Raw genomic sequence first — 25,946 nt, forward strand, 5'->3', positions numbered from 1 at the left:
AGAACAAGTTAAAGAATATTTACATGTTAGATATATTGAAGTTGACAGGACTTGACTTAATTCACTGTATGGTATTTTAGGAACTAACTGAAGCAATCTTGGAACCATTGGTGATTATCTTCGAGAACTCATGAATGATGGAGGAGGGGGGGTGTCCCAGAAGATTGGTGAAGGGCAAACATAGTACCTACCTTTTAAAAAAGGGAACAAAACAGACCTGGGGACTATAGACCAGTCAGCCTAACTTTGATATCTGGAAAGGCATAGAACAAATTATTAAACAACCAGTTTTTAAGCCCCTCAGTATTATAGGGTGATATGGGTAGTAGCCAGTGTGATTTGTTGAATAAATCATGCCAAACCAAACTAATTTCCTTTTTTGACAGGTTTACTGGCCTAGTGGACAGGGGGAAGCAGTAGATGTGATATGTCTTGATTTTAGTAAGGCTTTTGACACAGTCCCACATGACATTCTCATAAGCAAACTAGGGAAATGTCTAGATTAAATTACTATAAGGTTGGTGTGATAAAGCCTTCGGTGGCCTAGTGACAGGGTCTTTGATCCGGAGGGGAGGGGAGGGGAGCTGAAGGGGGACCTGGCCCAAGGTCCTGTGTTGCTTAACCCTCTAAACAGGGGAGATAGGTCTCTTGCCTGGCTGTGTGTGTGTGTGTTCAGGACTTGTTTTCCTGGGCTGCTTCCTACAAAAGTTATTTTAGTTTGGGGTGTGGCCCTGCTGGTCCAGTTATCCTGCAGTTGGGGCATACCCACAGGTTCCCTTTGACAGGGGAAGGCTTACTTGCCTCCAGTGGCTGTGTTGGCTGGCAGGTTGCCGGTCTGTTCGTTCAGGCAGGTAGAGAGCTCCTGCCTCCTTGTAGTCAGCCCCTAACTGAGCCAGCCCCCTCCCCCCCCCCCCGTGCCCCCCTCTCAGTCCTGTCTTTATAGTGCATAACTTTGTTGGGTTATAACAATTTATAAGTAATTTTGCATTGATTTCCATAAGATAGCATATTATGGGACCAACATTATTTTCCCACATCTAGCCAGATGCTTTCTAGTTGAATGTTAAAAGCCTTTTCTCACGCATGTATATATTTAAAAGGCCCTCGGACATCATATCTTACATATTACAGATAACCTTGGCATTATCTGTGCATTTTTAAACAATGCCCTGTGGCAAAAATTGAGAAATTGAGAGAGAGGGAAGTGGATGAGACCCAACAAAAGTTAACTGAAATGACAAAAACCACAATAGAAATGATTTAAACAAAAATACCTCACCACACTACAGGAACAGACCAAAAGTAGTCATTTTCATTTTATATTATGAACTGTTTTGTGTAAAATGCTACAAATCTAACTGGAACTGTTGTAGATTAGATTACTTTTCTGTCTAGCATAGTAAATGAGAGTTTGAATATAGACTCAATTGATCATGTAGTGTTTCCAAACTGTGTGTCAAATTAGGACATTTGTTATACATGAATGGTCAATATTGAACTTTTCTGAGTTGCAATTTAATATGTTTATTAAATTAGTTTTAGATGAAAAGGATCAAAGAGAAAACTCAATATAAATAAGTTTTAGCTTTCTTCACCTCAAAGATCTGCTATTGGTAAATTCAAATACCGACTGAAAGGTATTCAGGCACAGAACACAACATATTATAAAACAAAATTAAATCCAACTTACGAAAGAGAAAATTATATTAAACTCAACAAAGCCTGTACTTGTGTAAAACAATGTTACAGAAAAAAGAAGTAATCACAGAAAAACCAAACATTGTTCAACTCTGGATGTGGCTAAATCACCAAAAATGTTTATAAATATTTAAAGTATTATATTTAATATATAAATGCTTATGAAGTGTATAAACTATGTTCATCGGCATAGGCTCATACTCCTGTAATGGTCCCCTTCAAGAGCCTGGCATGAGTAAAATAAAGGACAATGAAGAGGGGTTTGTCTCTAGTGATGAATACAGATGTTTTCTATATTAAGCCTAAAGCATAACTGGTTAATAAATTCCAACTGTTTGAGGAAGTTAAAGTATCTGAAGTAAAAATAGAGTCCTTATTCCCAAGAGGACCAGTGGTTTTAAACAGAAACAAAAAAGCAGAATAGATAGCCAAGGACTCCAACCCAAAACACAATATACTTTTCGCATAAACACACACTTCAAACATTTTTTTACATTAAAGACTTTGGAATGTTAGGGTATTTCCCCCCATTTAACTTGTACTCTAAAGTTATTAAGTAAGTTATCAGGAACAGTCAGCATGGATTCACCAAGGGTAGGTCATGCCTGACTAATCTAATCGCCTTCTATGATGAGATTACTGGTTCTGTGGATGAAGGGAAAGCAGTGGATGTATTGTTTCTTGACTTTAGCAAAGCTTTTGACACGGTCTCCCACAGTATTCTTGTCAGCAAGTTAAAGAAGTATGGGCTGGATGAATGCACTATAAGGTGGGTAGAAAGTTGGCTAGATTGTCGGGCTCAACGGGTAGTGATCAATGGCTCCATGTCTAGTTGGCAGCCGGTGTCAAGTGGAGTGCCCCAGGGGTCGGTCCTGGGGCCGGTTTTGTTCAATATCTTCATAAATGATCTGGAGGATGGTGTGGATTGCACTCTCAGCAAATTTGCGGATGATACTAAACTGGGAGGAGTGGTAGATACGCTGGAGGGCAGGGATAGGATACAGAGGGACCTAGACAAATTGGAGGATTGGGCCAAAAGAAATCTGATGAGGTTCAATAAGGATAAGTGCAGGGTCCTGCACTTAGGACGGAAGAACCCAATGCACAGCTACAGAGTAGGGACCGAATGGCTAGGCAGCAGTTCTGCAGAAAAGGACCTAGGGGTGACAGTGGACGAGAAGCTGGATATGAGTCAACAGTGTGCCCTTGTTGCCAAGAAGGCCAATGGCATTTTGGGATGTATAAGTAGGGGCATAGCGAGCAGATCGAGGGACGTGATCGTTCCCCTCTATTCGATATTGGTGAGGCCTCATCTGGAGTACTGTGTCCAGTTTTGGGCCCCACACTACAAGAAGGACGTGGATAAATTGGAGAGAGTCCAGCGAAGGGCAACAAAAATGATTAGGGGTCTGGAACACATGACTTATGAGGAGAGGCTGAGGGAACTGGGATTGTTTAGTCTGCAGAAGAGAAGAATGAGGGGAGATTTGATAGCTGCTTTCAACTACCTGAGAGGTGGTTCCAGAGAGGATGGTTCTAGACTGTTCTCAGTGGTAGAAGAGGACAGGACAAGGAGTAATGGTCTCAAGTTGCAGTGGGGGAGATTTAGGTTGGATACTAGGAAAAACTTTTTCACTAGGAGGGTGGTGAAACACTGGAATGCGTTACCTAGGGAGGTGGTAGAATCTCCTTCCTTAGAAGTTTTTAAGGTCAGGCTTGACAAAGCCCTGGCTGGGATGATTTAATTGGGGATTGATCCTGCTTTGAGCAGGGGGTTGGACTAGATGACCTCCTGAGGTCCCTTCCAACCCTGATATTCTATGATTCTATGATTCTAAGTTAGCTTATGAAAAAGAGCCAACATGTTCACTTTCTAAGGTCTACTGCAGAGCTGGTGATCATTTTTGTTTTCTAAATAGTCAGACCAGTCATTTAATGCTACAGTTAAGGTGGGGTTTTCCCAACTTATTTACAGCTTCACTTTTTCAGGTTTGCATAAAGAAATAATGGCTTTGGCCTTTTTTTAAAAGGCACCAGATCTTTGCTCCCACTAAAGGAGCAGCACAAAAGGGAATTTAAGCTGCTCCCTGTCTTCCAGTATAGGGGACTTGGGCTCCCAGGAGGCCTTCACTTGTTGACACCTTAAACCAATCCTGAGGTTGCTGCAAGCTGTTGTAGATGGTGAAGTAACCCCAGGCTCCCCATCAAGATCAGGAGGGTGTAAATGTTGTGGAACGCCCCATTTGCTGCCTCCTCAGGTGGGAGGAGCATCATTCTGATGTACTTAAAGATTCAGTCCATAATGTAATTATTGGTATCCTTTCTAGCAGAAAAGTTGGCTTGTTAAAGTGTTCAAATCCCATTTTAGTACCTTAAGATTTGTATTTCTGTACCAAATATCTGCCACTAATGTTAGCATGCAAATATGCAAACTGTTACACAGATGTCCATTTTCATCAGGAAATTCTACATAATATATTAGAATTAAAAAGTAGACTTCCCAATATTCTCCCTGAGAATATTTTTAAGATTTTTCACAACATTGTTTATTTGTATTACACTCTCAGTATACCATGGTTTGAGCCATGGTATTTGGATAGGCAAGTTTTGTCAAGTTTTCAGATACAAAAAACTGTAGAATACAGTACACCCATCTTTTAATAAAGTCTCAGACTGCTTCACAGAATAAATGTTATGCTAATCTAGTCTGATTCAGAAATATAGCACTGTAGACCTCCTCAGACCTCACTGAGGACTTCAGTATGGGATTTTTTTGTTCATTTCTTATATTCTGCAAAGAAGTGAATTTACTCTTCATGATCCTTCCTCATTTTGTCTTTGAGACTGGCAGATATACAAAGGGTTACAGATCTTCCAAAGGGTTTCAGTTTCAGCTGTACAGATATAAAAATAGAAGAAAAGCCACAAGGAAGTGTAAGACAAATTGAAATATACAACAAAACGGTGGAAGTTTGAGTGATTATCTGTTCCATATTGAATCAGGCTAGTGTAGTAGTCTGATTCAAGTGTTATCTGATCTGAGACAGCAGTAAGTTATTTAGCTATGTGGTGTCCTGTTATGCTGGTGTCCTGTTTATCCCCTACTTCCACTCCACTTAGATGCCTTTTTCCACACTGCTCTTTGTGTATCAAATGCCCTCAACTACCACGCTCTGCCAAGCTACTGTCCTTTCCTTTGAGTAACACAAGAAAATCCACCACATGCCTACAAGAAGCTAATTATTATGAAATAGACATACATACATAAAAAGGGTTTAACTCCCTCCTCTGGGTTTCCCAACGAGTCATGTCTTTTCTTTCTTTTAGACTAAGCTTTTCAAGGCAAGTATGTTCATTTTTGGCATCTGGTATATTGCCAAGTACACACTCAGACTTTTCAAATAGTAAAACATAATTATTAGACCATTTAATCCTTAAGAGAGGGAGAAGCATGATTTTCACACAGTTTAAAAAAATCAGCAATCAATACACATTCACAGACACACACAGTTTCTTACTGATCTCTCGTTTGGTATCAGTGAATATAAACGTTTATTAATCCTGAAAGCATTTGTACTGACCTGTCACAATCTTTCCAAGCCTGGTAGATTTAGGTTAAATCTATCCTGAGAACACATCAGTACAGAAGTACTGGGTACAGAACCATAGATATTCAGGGCTGAAAGGGACCTCGAGAGGACATCTGCACAGAGGCAGGGCCAGTTATACTAGATCATCCCTGACAGGTGTGCACCTAACCTGCTCTTAAAAACCCCAGTACTTAACTATCCTTATAGTTAGTTTTTGATAATAAATCTTTTCTATCTAAATCTCACTTGCTGCCGATTAAGCCGACTACTTCTTGCCCTACCTTCAGGGTACATGAAGAAAAATTGATCACCATCCTCTTTGTAACAGCCCTAAACATATTTGAAGACTTATAAGGTCCCGCCTCAGTCTTCTTTTATCATGGTGGTTGGTTGTTTTTTAACCTTTCCTGATGTGTAAGGTTTTCTAAACCTTTTTATAATTTTTGTTGCTGTCTTCTGGACTCTCTCCAGTTTGTCCATGTCTTTAAGTGTGACTCCCAAAACTGGGCACAGTACTCCAGCTGAGACTTCACCAGTGCTGAGAAGCAAAGGATAATTACATGGCTTGTCTTACATACAACACTCCTATTAATACACCCCAGAATGTTATTCGCCTTTTTTGCAACTACATCACACTGGTGACTCAATCAATTTGTGATCTGCTGTAACCCCCAACATCCCTTTCTGCAGTATGACTGTCTAGCCAGTTATTCCCTATTTTTTATTTGTGCATTTTATTGTTCCTTTCTGAAGGCAGTTCTTTGCACTGGTCTTTACTGAATTTCATAATGTTGATTTCAGAGCAAAATTCTCCATTTTTATCTAGGTCATGATGCTTGCAACCCTCCAAGCTCGGTGTCATCCACAAATTTCATAAGCATACTCTCCACTCCATTACCCAAGTCATTAATGAAAATATTGACTAGTACGGGACCCAGGACAGACCCGATGGGATCCCTTTCACACATCCTCTCAGCTGGACAGTAAAGCATTGCTAACTACCGAGTACAGTTTTTCAACCAGCTGGGCAGCCAACTGTGAAGGAGCAGAGAAACTGTTGCCTGGTACAACAGGAGTTAAACAAAACTTGTGGGTTCAGCTAACCCCACCCCGCTATAACTGCAGCCGTCATCCGTCATCAGCAGGGTTTCAATCTTTTTCTGTACCTCACCAGACCTCTGCCATTTGACCTGATGGAGTAACTGATAGCAGTAATAGGTGGTCATCTTTTATGTACCATTACTAGAAGGGGTTGGGACACTTTGCCAGAGTGATTCAAAGCTGTTTGCTGATGGCAAAAGAATGGTGAGCCCAGTATCCTGTCTTCTGACAGTGGCCAATGCCAGGTGCCCCAGAGGGAATGAACAGAAAAGATAATCATCAAGCAGTCCATCCCCTGTTGCCAGTTCCCAGCTTCTGGCAAACAAAGGCTAGGGACACCATCCCTGGAGAGGATAATTCCAGGGGAGCATCAAGTCAAGAGAGAGGCTTCTTGTGATGGTAACCAGAACAGAGACTGGTGGGCTGGGGAAATCTGCCTGCCTCAGAAGTGTCCAAGGACCGAGGGAAGCTTTGTGGAACGGGGTTGGAAGCAAGATACTGATGGAAGGCTGTGGAATCCCTTAACCAAGAGGAAGGAGTTGTGGGTCCAGGGATCAGGGTAGGAGGACACCTGTCAGAAAGACTCTCCAAAGTGGCTGGGGTGTGCAATAGGATTTGCAAGCTCCTTGTCAGAGGGGGAACCAGGAGTCTCAGACCTTGGAACAAGGTGACTTTGAGATGAAACTGCCTGGTGCCCAATTAAATGCCCCACTTCCAACCAAGACTCACTCACTTCTCTACCTTCCCCTAAAAGCCCCGCCACATTCCATCCAGAACCCCTATCCCTAGTCTAACCTCATTAGAGCTGAGCGGGAAATGGTTTTTCCATCTTTCAAACCTTTTTGTCATTTCAAAAATTTCCCGTTCTGCATGAGGACAAAGTTTTGAGACCTTTTGAAGTTTTTCATGAATAAAAAGGATGTTCACCCATTCCAGAAGAGGCAGTTGTCTGGTGGTTAGGGCACTCAGCTGGGATGTGGGAGCCCCAGGTTCAATCCTTGGTTTCTCACATCCCACGGAGTGTCCTGGCCACCAGGGTATTGTGGGATGGGGTATTCTGGGAGTGTCCTGGCCACCGGGGTATTCTGGGAGTGTCTCCCTGGCTTTGACCAGAAGTTCCATCCTGGACATGAGAAACACTTAGCAACAAAAGGTTTCAGAGTGCTCAAATAAATTGGTTAGTCTCTAAGGTGCCACAAGTACTCCTTTTCTTTTAGCAACAAAAGATTAGTTGAAACTGGAATATCCTTCCAAAAATGTTCTATTTTGACATATTGGCATTTTCTGAACAAAACCGTTTTGTTAAAAATTTCCCAACCAGCTCTAAACCTTGCATCCTCTAACCCTCCTGCCAAACTCCCTTCTCTTCTAATTTCCATCAGTCAAATAAAAAAATTATTTTACTATGAGCCCATAAATACTTAAGCCTATTAAGACTTAAAATGTACACAAAAGGGAGAAATTTGATACTTAAAACATCAGCTTATAATGAAGTTGGTACATGAACCAATAACATTTGGGAACCACTGCACTAGTGGGCACAGAGTCTTTTGCCCATTCCCCTGAATTATGACCGTGTCGAAATGAAAGTTCTTAATGTAACCAGAACTATAGTGCAGCTATGGCAACACCGTAATAAATAGCACTGGTGCCTGGACTACTTTCCTCTTCTCTCTACCGCCTTCATCTTAGTGGAGCAGTGGTCCTTGGGTTGTTCCGCTCTTCGACTTGTTTCTCTTTCCTTATAGGCATGAGCTGGCGCCACCTCCCATCTTGGTGAGAGAGAAGTAGTATCTGGGCTACTCTGCTCCCCTTCCTGAAAAGTATAGAATGGTGCCTGAACGCTCAGGTTTTGACCTCCTTCGTCAGAAGAAGGAGCTAGCAGCTCCAGTTGTGCTGCTGCTGGGCTCCAGTCAGCTTGCTAGTCCACTCCAAATTCCTTCTTGCCTTGTGAGTAGACAAATGGATTGTTCAAGGTACTGCCCAAAACTAAGAATATTTTGGTATAAAATTAATTTAGTGATTATAGCTAAATCAAACGTGAAATTGTACAGTTAACTTGTTTTTAAAAATCAGGTATGTATTATCAGAGTGCATACCAGGGAAATGCTCATTCGTAAGAGCCTGGAAGTGCTGTCTCTGACCTGTTTTCAATAATTGCATGTAAATGAAAAGGTGAGATTTGAATATGTTTTGAAAGTATAGTCACCTCTCTATGCTGCCTCTGAACATCTGCTCATTCTGCTAAGACACTGATGTCAGCACAGTATTTGTAACTATCCCTGATGAGTATCAGGGGGTAGCTGTGTTAGTCTGTAGCCACAAAAACAACAAGGAGTCTGGTGGCACCTTTAAGACTAACAGATTTATTTGAGCATAAGCTTTCGTGGGTAAAAACCTCACAGACATATATCTGCATCTGTAACTTTCACTCCATGCATATGAAGAAGTGAGGTTTTTACCCACAAAAGCTTATACTCAAATAAATCTGTTAGTCTTTAAGGTGCCACCGGACTCCTTGTTGTATCCCTGATGAGGTCCATTTCCTCACCTGACAAGCTAAAGGTTATTCTTTGACTTGTGCTTTGATGTTATGTCACTTAAACCGATATGTTCTCTTTTTAGGTTTTATCACACATTTGTTAATGCCAGAATGGAATCTAAATAGGCGGAAGTTTAAAAGGAAACTGATCAAATTTTGGCAGCTGTAAGATTCAGTTTAAGTTACACAAACCTGGTTTGTTTTCACTCACTCTTTACTTGATTCAGTATTTACATCATCTTCCTAGCACACACAATGATCTGCTGCTGGATGTGTATAAAACTTGTAAAAAGGCTTAGCATTTGGAAGATGAACATACACATGAGTTTTTGCTTTTAAAGTGCCATAAGTCCCCATGTTTCTGCCTTTCAGCATGCCCTCTGCAGCCTCACACCAGGCATCTGGACCCCATAGCCCCAGAGCGATGCAAAAATCTGGGGAAGGTAGATGTTCCCCTGCCTGAGTATGTTTAATATACAGTTCATTAATACCACTGAGCTCCCCAGACACCCTTGCCAAGCTTTATCCACCCCATACCCAGACCTGCCCCTGCTGAGCTCCAACCACCTTCACCTGGACCCCCCTGCAGAGTCCTATTACCATTGCATCTAGATTTCCCCCCCCCCCCCCCCCCGTACCTGGATCCCTCACTGAATCGGCCATACCTAGATTGCCCCACACAGAACTCTCAATCCACACCTGGATCGACCCACACTAAGCCCCTTCGTAATTGGATCCTGCCTTGCTGAGCCTGCCTGCCCATACCTGGTGCACCTGGCACAGAGGGGCAAGGCCCTGGGGTGTTTCTGGGGCAGGCCTGGTCCTTGCACTGTGTCAGGGTTGGGTGCAATCTCACTGCTGAGTCTGTCCCGGATACGAGCTGCAGAGTGATCTCCCACCTCTGTGCAGTCAGTGGCCTGTGCTCCCTAATGCTATGTTGGAGCCTCCACATTCATTTGACAAAGAAAATTTGCAGAATTTTTCGTTTTTGGCGCAGAGTGCCCGAAGGAGTAGTAGAAGAGGGACAGGGTATGTGAGTAGACACGCCAGGGTCATGATCACTGTGGCAGCTGTAAGAAAAAAGGTGAAGGTGAGGCCACAGTGATCAGTGGATAGGAAAGAAAAGGGAGGTAAGAGCAGAAAAAACCATGCAGTCCAGGACAGTGGCTGGTAATATAGTAACAATGACGGTGGAAGTAGGGGGAAGCATCAGCAACTGCCATGTCAATGATGGCTGATGGAGTAAGAGCCTCCAAATCTTTTAGACCTTGGACAGAGTGGATGCGAGGCTGCTTCCACCTACTGCTTAGTACTTCTTGTTCTAGGCAGCACTAGTGAAGCTCCCAGCCAGTCCCAGCTCCTAACAGGGAGTTAGGATTGGCCAGTGACCTGTCTTTTGTTAGTGAGTACTGCTGGCTGTGGGCTGATCTGCTGGAACAAATGGTCCTCAAGCCACTAACCCTTCCATGAGATTGTTGCGATACGGTTAAAACTAGACTAAGAATCTATTCCTCCTTCAGGTGTTAGGGCAATAGTTCTCAACCAGGGGTATGCATACACCGGGGAGTATGCAGAGGTCTTCCAGGGGGTGCATCAATTCATCTATGTATTTGCCTAGTTTTACAACAGGCTACCTAAAAAGCCCTAGCGAAGTCAGTACAAAATTAAAATTTCATATAGACAATGACTTGTTTGTACTACTCTATATACTGTACACTGACGCAGTGTCACTGAGATGTAAGTACAATATTTATATTCCAATTGATTTATTTTATAATTATATGGTAAAAATAAGAAAGTCAGCAATGGTTCAGTAATAGAGTGCTGTGACACTTTTGAATTTTTATGTCTGATGTTGTAAGCAAGTAGTTTTTAAGTGAGGTGAAACTTAGAGGTACACTAGACAAATCGGACTCCTGAAAGGGGTACAGTAGTCTGGAAAGGTTGAGAACCACTATGTTAGGGAACTGGATGCTTCCTGTTCTCAACTTCTGTAATGGAGTCCAAGTCCGAGGACTATCTTTGGGGACAGTAATTATATTTTGTTACTCTCTCTTTACTTTTTAGCATTGGACTTTATAATATTAAGATTTCAGCCATGTAGATACTTTTCCTTGAAATCCCCTTTAGATTTTTTTCATTTTAGAGAGGTTACTTCCAGAAATGTAGCCTTTTAGTTATGTCTGTCACCACTTATAGAAGGTCTTAAAAGGACAAAGTGGGTACATTTCCCAAAGTGATTGATGGATTCTGACCAATCCTTCCTCTTTTAAAAATGCTTCAGTTAAGACAACATGCTTCATGATGTAGAGCCTCCCGTTTTCACATTAAAGGTTTCAGTGAAGGATTTTTTTCTGTTCAAGTAATTAGAAAAAAAGGCCTATTTCATCTCAGTCTCTGCGAAGTCCATGGCTACCTTTGATTCCTCTTGGATTACTTGCACTAGGAGAGGCTTCTTCAAATACCCCATTATAATAGTGGTAGTTTTCTTTTGCCTGGAAGTTACCCATGTTCTCTCCCATTTTTATGATCTGTTCATAAAAGCTTTTTGAAAGAATGAAGCTTTGACTGTCCCGCAATTCAGATGCAGACTTTTCAGTGTGCTTTTAAGCAACTTGTTTGATTATAGTTCTCAGCAGCCAAAGAATTTGTTTTTTATATCTCAGACCTTCTTACCATTAGCAACTTTCATATAGATCAGATGTGTACATAAATCCATTTTGCCACATATTTCAGAGTTTTTTCTTATGGATGCAGAGGGATAAAGTTGTGTTTTAATTTTTGTGAACTTTTTACTAAGACAAAGTTACAATAAAACATTAATATACTACATCATATATTACTTATTACTGATTCAGGATCATGTTACTATTCAGAGAACATGGCTAAAAGTTCTGGCTTGCTGACTAGGGAGCTCTCCTCTTCTGAGTATGCTAGAAAAATTTCTAAATACATATCCTTGTTGTGGCACTTCCCTTGTGTGCATACTTCTGGGCACTCTACAAGTAGAGCAGCAGTAATGGAATTCAGCAAGGTTTTATGATTAGAGTATGGGTCTGGGTGACCCTGGATAAGTTACTTAACAGCTTTGAACTTCCATTTTCCCCACTGGTAAAAACGAGGTACTATATCTACTTGGCACATGTGGAGGCTTGTTAGTTTGTGAAAGTTTGAGATTCTATGATGGAAATTACTGTATTCGAGCTAAGTAGTGTACTACATCATTGTGCATTCTGTATATTTGTAACAAATTGTATTGGAACTAGTCTAGGATCACCATATTTCTTACAAGTGGCAAAACCACATATGAGAGCTACTAAAATATTTTATCATATAACAAAATTTTGTATTCTGTATATGGCTCACATTTTACAGAAAATATGTTGTAGACTTTAAATTTATAATGGATAATGTTTTCATCTCTCTGTCTGTAAAGCCAGGCAGCCTTAGTACCAGGAGTCAAACTGAATAGGCTTGGTTAGGATGTGTATGTAAAAAATTATAACGTTGAAACCTATATATGGCCTAAAACCTAATAATGTCATTTTAAGATTCTATACCATATGATTTACAAGGGATAGGCACAAAACCCGTCTCCCATTGTGACACTAAGCACTCCTGTAGTCACACCCTACATACTATTGTAATAATCACTGATCATTAATATTCTTGCATGAAGTTTGTACATGGTGTGTATTAAGTATTATAAAAGGTTATAGAGTGTGGTCTTTTCTGGAAGCTAACACACTGGTTATTTAATATTGTGAAAAAAACACTACATCAGGAAATATGGATACTTGATGATACTATGCTTTAAAGTCTGTGGCCAAACAGATGAGAAACAGGTTCCCTCCCAGACAGGAGAAGAAGGCAGCTATTTATCTGTCTCCTATGTAAATTAAGCATGGTGGAATCAAAACAGTGGATGCTCCATTTACATACGGGATGGGAAGCCCACAAAACGGGGAAAAGCAGCATGAGGTCATCCTGCCTCTTGAAACCAAGTAATTGAATCTTGGAATATATAAGCACGGACTGAAGCTCTCTTTGGCATCTATCATTAGACAGACACAAAAGAGCAGAGCTCTTGCAAGCTGAGAAAGCTGGGTCCTTTTACCGAGCGGGGAGGATTTGAAGTTTCTGGAAACTGAATATAGGTGAGAAACCATCTTGAATAAAGCCTGTACTTTGCTAGATTAGGTTTTAGACTTTTAAATGTGTTTTCACTTTTATTTGCTTGTAACCCTTTGACTTTATTCATTTTACTTGGCATCACTTAACCTATGTCCTATTGTTAATACATTTGTTTTATTTACTATAAACTAATGCAGTGCTGTGTTTAAATGGAAGGGCGTATTTACCCCAGTTAAATTAATAAGATGTGATATGTTTTTGTGTCTTTAGGGGAACAAATGAACCTTATTATTTCTCTGTACTGTCCAGGAGAGAGCTGGACTTCGCAGAGCACACAGTTTTGGGAAAATTTGGGACTGGGAATGTGTTGGGATCATCTTGCCGGTTGTTAACCAAGCCTGGTGGAAGCCAGAGAAGAGCTGTGGGGCTATAGACAGGCTGCTAGAGTCAGAGTTTCTGAAACAGGGCTCTCTAGCATACAGACGCTTCAGGGTGTCACCTGCACGCTTGTAAACTGGTTGCAAGCCTCCCAGGCTGGGAGCTAGAGCAGGAAAGCATTGAAAGGCATCCAGACTCGTAGAACAAGTGATGACACAACTCCTCATTGCACCCCTAACTCTGTGACGCCCATCTGAAAGCAAGCCTGCCTGGCTTTCTGTAGCCAGCATGTTGTTTTTATAGTGCTGATGGATTGAGAAATTAGATTTTAAATCAGTTACTGGTCTAGGACTGAATATTGTCCATTCTGGACTTGAGCTTGTGTTGTTTTGGTGAACGTCTATATATGGAGGTTTAGATAGAAATACTTCCCTACTGGGAAAAATAAATGCAGTGACTGATGGAAGTTGTTTAGAGATACGGAGTAGTGGCAGTAGTCCTGGATGAGATGGATTAGAGAATAAGGTAGAGGGGAAGTGGGCAAAGGTGCATGTAAACGGAGTTTATCACAAAGTCCTCTATTTATCACAGATATCACTGGCCATGTATGTATGAAGGGAGAAGGGACCCAATAATGGTCCTACTAAGACATCTTTGGGCCAATTTTTAAAATGTTAAAAACAGAGGGGATGTTTTTAAGTAGAATATATTTCAGCACCTTAAAACCTACCACAGAAAAGGTATGATAACCCAGTAACATAAGACACAATGGGATCTCAAAGTATTTTTTTTTTTTTAGCATCCTAGGGAACTTCTTGATTTCAGTAGTCAAATATATAAAGGTTATATGACCATCTGCGTGTGCTAATCAAACTAGATACCTGGTAGAATGTCTCAACTATGAGAAGGAGCTAAAAGGGTGGCAAGAATTCAAACTGGAACAGGTGCAGAGAAGGGCTACTTGGAAGATCAGAAGACTAGAGAGTCTGTTTTATGAGAGGCGACTGAAGAGATTGGTTTCAGAGTAGCAGCTGTGTTAGTCTGTATTCACAAAAAGAAAAGCATACAGTAAAGTAGCTCACGAAAGCTTATGCTCAAATAAATTTGTTAGTCTCTAAGGTGCCACAAGTACTCCTTTTCTTCTTGAAGAGATTGGCTTGTTTAGCCAGTGAAATGAAGGCTGAAAGGGACGTGATTGTTCTCCATAAATACATCTGGGGGTTAAACACCATGGAGAGAGAAGAGCTATTTAAGCTAAAGGACAAGGTTGACACAAGAGCAAATGAGTATAAACTGGCCATGAGTAAATTTAAAGTCTGGATATTAGAAGATACTTTCTAACCACTGGAGGAGTGACGTTCTGGAATAGCCTTCCAATAGGAGTAGTGGGGGCAAACAATGTAACTAGTTTCAAAATAGAGCTTAAGTTTATGAATGGGGTTGTATGATAGGATTACCTGCAATAACAGGGGACTGGAGTTGATGACCCAGGAGGTCCATTCCCCAGTCCTATATACTTGTCTTCTTAAGAAGACTAAACTTTTGAGGCACAGTACTGGAATATACTACTAAATTTGCATATTTTTCTCTCTCAAATCAGGTTTCTTGTGATTTGACTCTCAGGTGCTAGTAACACTTGATTTTTTTTTTTTATTGTTCACTGAGGAATTAATTCAGATTATTCACATCATAAAAATCTTACTGTTATGAATGGCTGTAAATGGAAATTCCTTCACATTTGCCTGGTTACAGTTAAGTAGTTTACAGATATTTGTCCAATTTACAGGTGTTTTGTGATATTAGAAGTAGAGAATTTTGTCAGGGATTTTAAACATAAAATTATTGATAATCTTTTAAACTTACATTAAAATGTGTAGGAGATACTTAAGTATGTATTTCAGTCTTGTATTTGCATGATATGTCTAAGCTTACAAAAATACAAAATATTGATATTTTTGGAGAAGTTTGAAATGGAATTTTTAAGTGGTTAAACAGTGAAATTGTAACACTTTTTAAAAGAGCTTTTTCTAGGCAGTGAGAAGAGTTTTAATAGTAAGGAAAAGAGAACAAACTTTAGAGATGCAGATTGACATGAAGTACATTCTAAAGTTCTGCGATCCTCAGAAGAAATATTCATGACCAAATATTTTGAATATAGCAGTGTTGATTTACTGTGCAGATACTCTAGGACTTGTGATGTTACTTTTAGTTTTTCATTTTTCTTTTCAGCAGAGTTGTCAGATTCATTGTTACCACATTATCAGAATTAATTTACAGATAGTATTCTAAAGACCTGTCTGTCCTCGTATGCATGTTGATGGAGTGGGTTTATTGGGCAGCTCTTCTGAGCAAAACTTTTAGTTTGAAATCACTATCAAGAAAATGTTTTGGTCCAATCCAAAAGAAGATACTGAAGAAAACTCCTCATGGTTTGGCACAAGTTGAGATTAAACGGTATGGAGTTGGGCTGGGGAAAGGAATACAACTCAGTGGTTTAAAATTCTTTCTGGCAAAGATTAATTCAGTTAAAACTAATTTAAAACTGCTTTCTTCTACTGAATTTCTGGTAATATTAAAATGCTTGTAACATCCAAGTGATTAGTATTCCTATTCCCTTTTAAAGCTGTAGACACGAAAAAGTGTAAACTTAAAACATATATTGTAAAAATATTCACAGTACCAACCATCTGACTTCTGTACGTTGTTAATGTTTAAGCCACAACTTCCTCTTTTTTCTGTGTAGTTTGTTAGTGTATTTATAAGATAAAGCTGACTACGCAGCTTGTCCTAAAGTTGCTTTTTAGCCGGTTGGAACTGCAGTCTTTGTCTGCACATTAAAGGCTGCCATACCTCTTAAATAGGCATTAATAATAATGAATTATTGTAACTCAGAGGGATGAATTGATGTTGTATTGAGACTCTTTCCAGGAAATTGCTTAATCTGAAGCCTGTTAATATCCTATAGTTTACTGTGTGGATAAACTAGGGCTGTCAAGCAATTGAAAATATTAGTCGTGATTAATCGCACTGTTAATAATAGAATACCATTTATTTAAATATATTTGGGGGGTTTCTAAATTTTCAAATATACTGATTTCAATTACACAGAATGCAAAATTTACCGTTCTCACTTTATATTTATTTTTGATTAAAAATATTTGCACTGTAAAAAAACAAAAGAAATATTATTTTTCAGTTTACCCGATACAAGTACTGTAGTGCAGTCTCTTTATCATGAAAGTTGAACTTACAAATGTAGAATTAGGTACAAAAAACCCTGCATTCAAAAATAAAACAATATAAAATTTTAGAGCCTGCAAGTCCTCTCAGTCCTACGTCTTGTTCAGACAATCACTCAGACAAACAAGTTTTTGTTTACATTTGCAGGAGATAATGCTGCCTGCTTCTTGTTTACAAAGTCACCTGAAAGTGAGAACAGGCCTTCTCATGGCACTGTTTTAGCCAGCGTTGCAAGATATTTACGTGCCAAATGCGATTCATATGTCCCTTCATGCTTCAACCACCATTCCAGGGGTCATGCTGATGACTGGTTCTGCTCGATAACAGTCCAAATCAGTGCAGACCAACGCATGTTCATTTTCATTATCTAAGTCAGATGCCACCAGTAGAAGGTTCATTTTCTTTTTTGGTGGTTCGGGTTCTGTAGTTTCCGCATCGGAGTGTTGCTCTTTGAAGACTTCTGAAAGCATGCTCCACACCCCTTCCCTCTCTCATTTTGGAAGGCACTTCAGATTCTTAAGCCTTGAGTCGAGTGCTGTAGGTATCTTTAGAAATCTCACATTGGTACCTTCTTTGCGTTTTATCAAATCTGCAGTAAAAGTGGTTTTAAAATGAACAACATGTGCTGGGTCATCATCCGAGACTGCTATAACATGAAATATGTGGCAGAATGAGGGTAAAACCGAGCAGGGGACATACAATTGTCCCTCAAGGAGTTCAGTCACAATTTTAATTAATGCATTATTTTTTTAACAAGCATCATCAGCATGGAAGCATGGCCTGTGGAATGGTGGCTGAAGCATGAAGGGGCATATCTGACACGTAAATACATTGCAAAGCCGGCTACCAAAGGGACATGCAAATGCCTGTTCTCACTTTCAGGTGACATTGTAAACAAAAGCAGGCAGCATTATCTCCTGTAAATGTAAACAAACTTGTTTGTCTTAGCGATTGGCTGAACAGGAAGTAGGACTGAGTGGAGTTGTAGGCTTTAAAGTTTTTATATTGTTTTGTTTTTGAGTGCTGTTATGTAACAAAAATCTACATTTGTAAGTTGCACTTTCACGACAAAGAGATTACACTACAGTACTTGTATGAGGTGAATTGAAAAATACTATTTCTTTTATCATGTTTGCAGTGCAAACGTTTATAATATAAAATAATATACTTTGATTTCAATTACAACACAGAATAAAATGTATATAAAAATGTAGAAAAACATCCAAAATACTTAAGACATTTCAATTGGTATTCTGTTGTTCAACAGTGCGATTAAAACTGCGATTAATCACGATTAAGTTTTTTGAGTTAATCGCATGAGTTAACTGCGATTAATTGAAAGCCCTAGGATGAACATGTTCACACTCTTGGGGTGAATAGTAGATGCTCTGTTTGTTTAATAAGAACTCCTCCAAACATCCCCACCCGCCAACACTCAGAACCAAATACTTCATCTCAGTAGTCTTGTTTCTGGATTTTGAATTTGTCATTCTATAGTATACCTATCTGAAAAGAATGAACAAGCGTGCGCGCCCCCCCCCCCCCCATATATATATAGTGTTTGTTTTTAGAGTGTGTGTAAAGATTTTTGATACTAGAAATGGGCTTTAAATTCAGTCTGTGATATTAAAAAGGAAGTGAAAAGAACAAGGTTCTTATTGTTCCTATTTTGAGTCTTCTGTACAATAAGAAAATTATAGAGAAAAGAATAGGAGGGAAGGGAAATGGGTGGAGTCAAAAGAGATCAGGAAAAGAGGCATGCTAGCTGTCAGATGTTGAAAAGGAGTGGGCAGAGTTGTTAAATGTTAGTGAGGACTTAGTTTGCTAGATTCTAGAAACTTCTGGAATGCAGGCAGGCCATCTGATAACATGGTTCTATATCATGCTGATTAGGTCATCTTGTTTTTAAGTCTTTGTTTGTTGAATTCACTGGGTGGTGATTTCTCATTCTAACTGTAGTAAATGTGGAATTTGGTGATCACTCCTCCCTATGGGTGGTTACCAACATCAGTACATGAATGTATCCAATTTAATTTGTCTGTAGTTTAAGGTAATAATAGGAAACAAGTGCTGAAGTAATTAAAACCAATATTTCTTATGTAAAATATAAACATTCTGTCTTAAGTATCAAGCAAGAAGATTTGTAGTCATCTCAAAAAGTTCAGAAAATGGATGCCTTTGAATTTTTTCAGGGTAAAGTGTTCCATTGAATTAGTCTTAGTCTTTTGAATCGGAACATCAGAATATTGATGAGTTTAAACATGCAGTAGAGACAGTCTGGATGCTATTGTCATATATGAAATTTAGCCACAATTATAATTTAAGTCCCTATTCTTGTCCTTCCAGCAGCTCTGAAGCATTATCTCCATTTGGAAGTAATCGGTTTCTTTCATGCCCCAGAAGTTTCAAAGAGAACTGAAATTCAAAGATGTGAATGTATAGTATGAATGAGGAATATATAGCAATGATTGATGGGCTTAGCCTGGGATATACTCTTCCAGATAGACATAAACTCGAAGAATGAACGTTGATGTTTAATGCAAGATGATTGGTTGAAATGGCCTGATAATAGCTGTAAGAATCCACGTATGGAAAAATGTGTTCCTACTTAATGTTGTTGATTCTGTGACTGGAAAGAAAACCACAGAATATTGAATCCAGATTTTTGAATATGCTGTTAAAGAATGCACAGAAAAATATCTTTGCCTTTTCTCTGATAACGAAAATAAAATGAGAAAGAATAGAGAACTTATGTGCAGTCATCCTAAACTACTTATGTATGGTTGTTTACATACTACTTAAAATTTTGTTGTGAAAGAAGTAACACATAATGCAATCTCAAAGCACAGTGTATGCCTTTGTATGTTTGAAAAATAAATATACTTAAGAAGTAAATTACATTGTCTGTGCTTTTCGTTCCATGAAACCTTTATAGGGTTTTTTCTGGGTCTTTTGCTGGGATTTCTAGCAGGATTAAAATTTTTTTGAGTGGGGAAGGCTGAGAATTCGAGAAAATCAGAACTCTGGATTGTGCTTTACCTTAGTTCCACCTCCGACCAGCTTCCAGTGACGATCAGGATGGGTTCTAACTGGGGGCTAGGCTCTTCTTCCAAGAGTATGGGGTCATGCACATAGAGTGTGTGTGTGTGTATATGTATGTGTGTCTATATATATATAAAGTTGTGACTTTAAACCCTAAATCCCTTTCTGATGGGATTCATGCTCTTTCCGAATATGGCTTATACTGTCCCTATGAAGGTTGTGTGCAGTGTTGTAGCTGTGTCAGTCCCAGAATATTAGAGACACAAAGCAGGTGAGATAATATCTTTTACCGGACCAACTTCTGTTGGTGAGAGACAAGCTTTCGAGCTTACCTAGAGCTCTTCTTCAGGCCTCACCCACCTTATCTTCCTGTGAAGGTTAACATTTTCATCCCTAGATCTTAAAAACTTAATCTCAAGTGCCACCTTAGTTATTTTGCCATTTGAAATGCATCAGTTTACATTAAATTGCAAGTGTGTTTAAAAAAAAAAAAAAAAGTGGCTGGCTGGGGGGGGACTGGTCTCCTCTAACTCCCATACAATGGCCTTAGTCTTCCCCCTAATTAATTACTCTGTTGTGGCAGATCTCCAAAAGAGACCATCCAGGCCGCTTCTACATCTGCTATTCCTGTCCTGAAAATAGTTCAGACAGCACCTAAACCTCCAGAGTCTGCAATGTTGAAGGCTTGGGGAGGCAGGTGGAGAGCAGAATTACTTTTAATTAAAATTAATCAGGGAGATGGTGACTGTGTTTTCGGGTTCTAGGAGGATACATTAAGTGCAGCCCTAGGGACTCAAGAGGTGGCTGTGGTGCCAATGGGTTCCCTGGGAATTCTTCCTGCACAAGAGACTTTCGCTTACTTTTAGTGAACCACAGCTTGTGGTGGCGTGGGTTCTGAGGCAACAGTTTAGTTATGCTTCTCATAGGCACTTAAGGCTGAGACTTGAGAGGCGTAGGTTCAAGTCCTGGTTTTGTTACAGGCTTCTTTTGTGACCATGGCCGAGTCAATTTATGCCATTTTCCCTATCTGTAAAATGGGGACATTTCTTTCCTTTCACCAAATACTGAGAAGAAATAAATGTTTGTTTAGATGCTTACATACTGTTGTAACTGGGGCCATTTAAGTTACCTAGAATAGATAGCAGCTGAATGGACTGTCACAACTGTAACAATGTTGGGGTAGGCAGGCTACCAAGCCACTAATACCCTTCAGGCCTAGTTAGTTGGTCTATACTGGCCAAATAGCCAAGAACTGAAGCAAGATGAACTTCTCCCTCATCGATACACTTCTTCAGCTGCACGTTTGTTGCATTGCTGCTGGTTAGACGGGAACATTGGGCTTAAAGCTGCCCTCCCTCCCTCAGATATTCAGTGGCTGAGGAGGAGTATATGTTTTGGGTAGAGGGAAGAGAGGTGAAGATGTAGCCCTTGTTCTTTCAGCATCTTTTTAGCTGCTCCCTCCATGTAGAGCAGTTGCTCACAGCTGCATGAGATCCTTTCCATAACTCCATCTTACCAGCTGATTGGCTGAAAAGCAAAGTGGAACTGAGCCACCCCCCATTATCCGCTCCCCCCAACCTTGCCAACATGCGCATTTAGCACTGATTCTGGTAGAGCAGAATTTCGGGGTCAGCTGTAAGCCAATACCCTATTCACAGATGCTCTGTTAATTTAAAGCTCTGCTATTTCATGAGTTTTCATGAGGGGTTTTCATTTCCAAAACTGAGTTAAAAAAATTAGAGGTTCTGATTGTGTTTAAAAAACCGTATGTTTCCAAAATATGTTTTAATTAGATTTTTTTAAATGTTAAAATGAAAGTTGATTTTACTATTTTTCTGACTTTTCAGTGTTATCCTTGGTAATCTCCAGGATCTGCAGCAACGTAAACTAAGATTTTGATGACCCTAACTGGAGAAAGTTGCTGAAGCCTCACTTTAGTAAGTGATTATTTGGAAACGCTGTTTGCCTTTGTTTCTAAGTTAATTTCTGGAACATTTCTATCCCGCCAGCTCAGTGGAGATCCATTGACACAATATCTGATTTCATGGAGCACAGCTTTTCAGCCTTCAAGTCTTAAAGTCTTTTCTCCTAAAAATCCCAACTGAGTTATTCAGTCTGAGGTTTCTGTTGGATTTATAATGGCTTATTTATCTCATAATGGGAGTTACTGTGTATGTAGCTACAAAAGCATTTGAAAATGCAGCATATGCATCTTTGTTTTACTATAGTCATATTAGAGACTAACAAATTTATTTAAGCATAAGCTTTCGTGAGCTACAGCTCTCTTCATCAGATGAAGTGAGCTGTAGCTCACGAAAGCTTATGCTTAAATAAATTTGTTAGTCTCTAAGGTGCCACAAGTACTCCCTTTTTTTTTTTTTTTTTTTTTGCAAATACAGACTAACACGGCTGTTACTCTGAAACATATAGTCATATTGACTCACGTGTTACTTCCAATGGTGCTTCACCCATACCTGGCTTTGCCTTACATTTTCATTTTCTTTGAATTTTAAGACAAGAATCATTAAAAATAAATGATTAGTGAGCTGCTTGTGTGCAAAACCTGTTGAAATCAGAATGTGAGATACTGGGAAGGAGGAAGATTTGTGGAAAACAAGCCAGAGATACCAAGGGAAATTGACATGGCATCCACTTCACCCATCTATTGACTTTAACCTTTTACACTTTCTGTGTACTGTGTACTTAGGTTGATTGTAAAATAGAAGAAAGCTCTAAGGAAGCCTGATTCCCCCCCCCCCCCACCCCCCCAAGACTTCGTATCCATCTGTTTTAAGCTGCTATTCCTCCTGAAAGATATGCATGACTATCCTTCTAATTTCATTTAAAAAGCCATTTTGAATACTGATGCGAGGGTTGGGGAAGGGAATGATTCAGCTGGATTGCTAATAAGCACTAAGCATATACGTTGTTAGGTTATAACTCACTTCTGAGGGTGTTTATGGGACTTGTTTACACTCAGTGATTGACATCTTGTCATGTTGTCGTTAATTATTGTCTTTTTATTTAACTGAATTGATGTAAATTGCATTTTAAATTATTGGATATATACAAAGGGATTTGAGAGAAGAGCTTGTGTATCAAACCTCCTTTCCACATGGTTACTTGGCTTTGACTAGTCTTTCTTCCTTCCCCCTTCTTTGAATAACCTAAACTCGTAAATATAGTTAGATTCTACAGATTTGCACTGGAATAGTCAAAACAGCTATTTTTATTTTTTAATAATGTATTTAAAATATTTTAACTTATGTCTCTTTACATGTATTTTTCTTCTTTATGGATTATTGTTCTTGGGAAGTAGATTCCCTTTGTAACAAAATATTGAACTTTTTTTTTTTTTTTTGCACTGTTATTGTCAATGATTTTGTCATATGTGAACTGGTCTGTGGTCTGTTCCACAGCTTGTATGAGTGTAGTGAACCTGGGTTATATGCTTAAATGGGAAATATATTTTAAAACAACTTCAAAAGAAGATTTTTGCTAATACTAAATGGCATGTATTGAGTGGGGGGAAAATTCTAATCTTTTGAAGAAATGTGCAACTGTTTCCCTAAAATAAACACTGCAATATTTTACTTTTTAGTAATGTTAGTTAGAGCTCAGCAAAAGCCAGCATTTCTGTCCTGTGGGAAATCCAAGTATTTTGAAATAGTTTTGTACTGAATGGGGATGAAAGGTTAAAATATCAAAACTTCCTCTTTGAGTAGCATCCCTATTAGTTCTGTACTTCAGGTGCAAATGCACCTCTGGAGACCTTCATCGGAGATTTTCCATTAGCAGTGTCCATTCAGCCTGCGCACGTGCTCTATACAACCTCATGCCGCACACCAAGGATATATTGAGCTGCTTGGGCAAACTGCCCTTAAGTTCTTCTCTTCCTCCTTGGCCTGCGACAGAGCTGTAGCGCGTCCAAGTGTGCATGCCTCAGCATGTTCTACAATTGATTTTTTAATTAGTATAATGTTTTTGTTTATTATTAGTTGTTAGTATAGAATTTTAGTGAGAGGCTTGGTTTTTTCCTCTCCTTTCCCCCCTCTTTTGGGGGGGCGGGGGACTTACTTGTTTTGGCTGGGCATGCCTGACCTGCCAGGTTACAAATGCTACCTCTCTTGTTGGGAGGCTATCATGGTCAGTGACGGCCACTACATATATCCATTGCTTGGGAGAGTCCCATGTCTACCAAAAGTTTAACCTCTGCCTAGCTCTCAAATCTAGAGCATGGAAGAATCGAGAGATTAAATTGAGGTTTCTGATGAAGGAGTGTTCCCTTTGACCTGCTTCTGAGTCAGGTCAGAATACCTCCACCTCCTGTACCTCTGTCTCTGGACTGACCCAGTACCCCTTTGACCTCAGCCAAGGTGTCCTTTAAGAGGGGGTGTCAGGGTTCCTTCCCCACTCTGAACTCTAGAGTACAGATGTGGGGACCCTCATGAAAGACCCCCTAAGATTATTTCTACCAGCTTAGGTTAAAAATTCCCCAAGGCACAAGGTCTTTGCCCTTGGATTAGGTAAAATGCTGCCACCACCAAGTGATTTGACAAACAATTAGGGAAAGGACCACTTGGAGTTCCTGTTTCCCCAAAATATCCCCCCAGGCCCTTACACCCCCTTTCCTGGGGAGGCTTGAGAATAAACAAGATGAGCACAGACCAGCCTTGGATTTTTAAGACCCAAAAAACTCAATCAGATTCTTAAAAAACAGAACTGTATTAGAAGAACAAAAAAAGATAAGAGAACAACTCTGTAAGATCAGAATGGAAGATAATCTTACAGGCAGTCAGATTCAAAACATAGAGAATTCCTCTAGGCAAAATCTTAAGTTACAAAAAGACACAAAACCAGGAATACACATTTCCTCCGGCACAGTGAATTTCACAAGCCAAAACAAAAAAAACCTAATGCATTTTCTAGCTAGATTACTTACTAACTTTACAGGAGCTGAAGGGCTTGCATCCTTGATCAGTTCCCAGCAAAGGTATCACACAGACAGACAAAAGCACCCCTCCAGATTTGAAAGTATCTTGTCCTATCATTGGTCATTTTGGGTCAGGGGGCAGCCAGGTTACCTGAGCTTCTTAACCCTTTACAGGTAAAAGGACTTTGCCTCTGGTCAGGAGGGATTTTTATAGCACTGTATACAGAAAAGTGGTTACCCTTCCCTTTATATTTATGACAGGGAGAGACTTTGGAAGACTCAGGGAAAGCTCCAAAGAGGTGGCGCTCTGTCTTCCACCATAAGGGGCTGGCTCCCAAAAGGTCCTGGTTTCCCGCTAAGTCTGTGGTGTTAAAAGCTTTGACTTCTCAACTCAGTACCATGGAGGTGAAGGATTTTTCCTCTGGAATTGTTACGGCCAGGAGATCCTGGAGCACTAGGAAAAGTGCAGCTCCAGCAAGCCAAGCCCCTCCTTCCCGCCCAGACCATTTGTAAAGGACAGGGAGGCCCAGGACATACTCTTCTGGAATGGCACTGTCTACATCAGACTTACAATTTTGCAGGAACTGATGGTATCATCAGACACCTTTGGCCATGGCGCCTACATGTTCCAGATCAGTGGTACGGTCCACCTCAACTGCTGCATCATTGACCTGGTGAACCCTGGGACAGCTACAGTGGTGGAGATCCAGGAATACCCCAGATCACAGCTGGATGATCAGCCTGAACCACAGGCAGAAACCCAACCTGTGGAGGGGAAGCCAGCCTGGGGGAACCATCTTGACAAACAGTAGCAAGCATATCATCCTATTTTGCCCAATACCTTTTTGAACAGAATCCTTCTGTCTTTTGGGGATAACGTTCTCCAAAGTAAGGTCAGCCTACGGAAGTGCACATGCAATTATTAGCTAACCATTGTTGCACCCACTTTAACTAGCCCACAGCCTACCTGGATTTTATCATCCTATTCCCAACTTGGCAGAACTAATACCCTCCACCCACACCCACCATATCACAGGCCCAAGGGATCCTATGCAAAGGGGAGAAACTGAGTAAACATCTTACCATCTCCAAGCCCACAAAGTCTGGAAATAGCCAATGGAAGTGGAATTCCAAAACTGAGGGAAAAGTAACATTTTATCAATGTTGGCATGGAGACTAATGGACAAGAACTTGTTCTTTTTCTGCAATAGTATTGGCATGAGAGAGAGGAAGGGCAGGAAAAGGGCTAGCACATCAGACACAACTGTTGTGGATGATGTAGAGGCAA

The 25,946-nt window shown here is 40.0% G+C and overlaps 1 protein-coding gene across 7 annotated transcripts in view; it reads left to right on the forward strand.

The window, feature by feature from the left end:
- WASF3 (WASP family member 3) overlaps positions 1 to 25,946 on the forward strand; it is a 138,483-nt gene that overhangs the window by 41,503 nt on the left and 71,034 nt on the right. For 4 of the 7 annotated variants that reach the window (XM_037891455.2, XM_037891427.2, XM_037891436.2 and 1 more), the window contains one exon: positions 21,573 to 21,662. The exons of 2 other annotated variants lie outside the window; for them this stretch is intronic. The gene's annotated coding sequence lies outside the window, so the exon portion shown is untranslated. Of the gene's footprint in view, positions 1 to 8,137; positions 8,366 to 21,572; positions 21,663 to 25,946 lie in introns of all 7 variants that reach the window. One more of the 7 variants, XM_043531068.1, reaches the window with a different exon arrangement.

Source organism: Chelonia mydas, chromosome 1 (genome assembly GCF_015237465.2).
Source record: "Chelonia mydas isolate rCheMyd1 chromosome 1, rCheMyd1.pri.v2, whole genome shotgun sequence".
Taxonomy (NCBI): Eukaryota; Metazoa; Chordata; order Testudines; family Cheloniidae; genus Chelonia; species Chelonia mydas.